General features: G+C 36.8%; 1 non-coding gene across 1 annotated transcript; it reads right to left on the reverse strand.

The window, feature by feature from the left end:
- Positions 1 to 274: 274 nt before the first annotated feature.
- Positions 275 to 381, reverse strand: LOC136207677 (small nucleolar RNA R71). Its single transcript, XR_010676807.1, has one exon. It is a non-coding gene; the product is annotated as a small nucleolar RNA R71 (small nucleolar RNA).
- Positions 382 to 1,472: the final 1,091 nt, after the last annotated feature.

The raw sequence follows: 1,472 nt of genomic DNA on the forward strand, positions 1-1,472 counted from the left end.
GCCAACTTTGCTTAACATGTTGCAAAATAATGTAACATTTTACGGGTTACCTAACGAAAACTCTAAGACCCATTTAACAAATTTCCTTGAAATTTGTGACACTTTTAAAATCCCAGATGTGACTGCAGAAGCAATCAAACTTTGCCTCTTTCCTTTCACTTTGAAGGATAGAGCCAAAGAATGGTTAACTTCTATGCCAGCCGCAACTTTTGCCACTTGGGAACAATTAGCCCAAGCATTTTTATCGAAATATTTTCCTTTAGCAAAAACCGCAAGAGTCATAAAGGAGTTAACATCTTTTTCTCAAAATGATAATGAGACTCTTTATGAAACTTGGGAACGTTTTAAAGAACTTCAACGTTTATGCCCACACCACCAATTACCCGCTGAACTTTTAATGCAAACATTTTACAATGGACTAAATCCTACAACTAGGGGTTCATTAGATGCTATGTCGGGAGGGCTATTTATGAAGAAAACATCAGCCCAAGCGAGAGAACTTTTGAAGGAAATGGCAATCAACAGCAGTATGTGGCCCGCGGAACGTGGACATATACCGGTGGCAAAACCATCATCCTCAACCACACCATCAGTTAAGGGTATAGTTGAACTTGATCCAGTCGCGATGCTACAAGCCCAATTTTCTGCTTTATCGCACAAAATTGACAAGTTTATGGCACCACGCGATACCAATGGTAATCCAATCCAAACGGATGTGGATTACGAAAACATGAGTGAGATAGAACAGGTAAATTTTGTCCAAGGGCAAAACCAAACTAATAATCCTTATTCTAATACTTATAATTCTGGATGGAGAAATCATCCTAACTTTAACTGGAAAGATAACAATAACAATAATGCAAGTGCTAATCAGAATCGTACCACTAATTATCAAAATCAGTCAAGAGATACGATTAGCACTTTATCTTCTAAAATCGACAACTTTATAGATGCTATCAGTGGAAAAATAAGTAATCACGACGATGGTTTTAAACGGATTGAAAATAAATTCGATCAGCTTATTAAAAACCACTCATCTAGCATCCATAATTTGGAGGTTCAAATTGGTCAACTTGCTAAATCAATTCCATCCCGAAAAGAGGGAAGTCTTCCCAGCCATACGGAAGAAAATCCGAAAGAGCAGGTGAAGGCTATCACTCTTCGTTCAGGGAAAAATTATCAAGGGCCGGAAATACCCAAAGATGCAACATTACTAGGAACTGATTTATCAAAGTCCAAAGAAGATATCTTAAACACAAATAGTTCACCATTTAACACAAGTACCAAAACTTTTGTACCCAAACCACCTTTTCCGCACAAAGTCCGAAATAAGGACTATGACAAACAACTTCTAACGTTTTTGGATAAACTTAAAAATTTGCACATCAATTTAACGTTCATGGATGCAATCACACAAATTCCTAACTATGGTAAGTTTTTAAAGGATTTAATTTCAAAGAAAATCAGTTGGG

This window comes from Euphorbia lathyris, chromosome 9, assembly GCF_963576675.1.
Source record: "Euphorbia lathyris chromosome 9, ddEupLath1.1, whole genome shotgun sequence".
NCBI classification, from domain to species: Eukaryota; Viridiplantae; Streptophyta; class Magnoliopsida; order Malpighiales; family Euphorbiaceae; genus Euphorbia; species Euphorbia lathyris.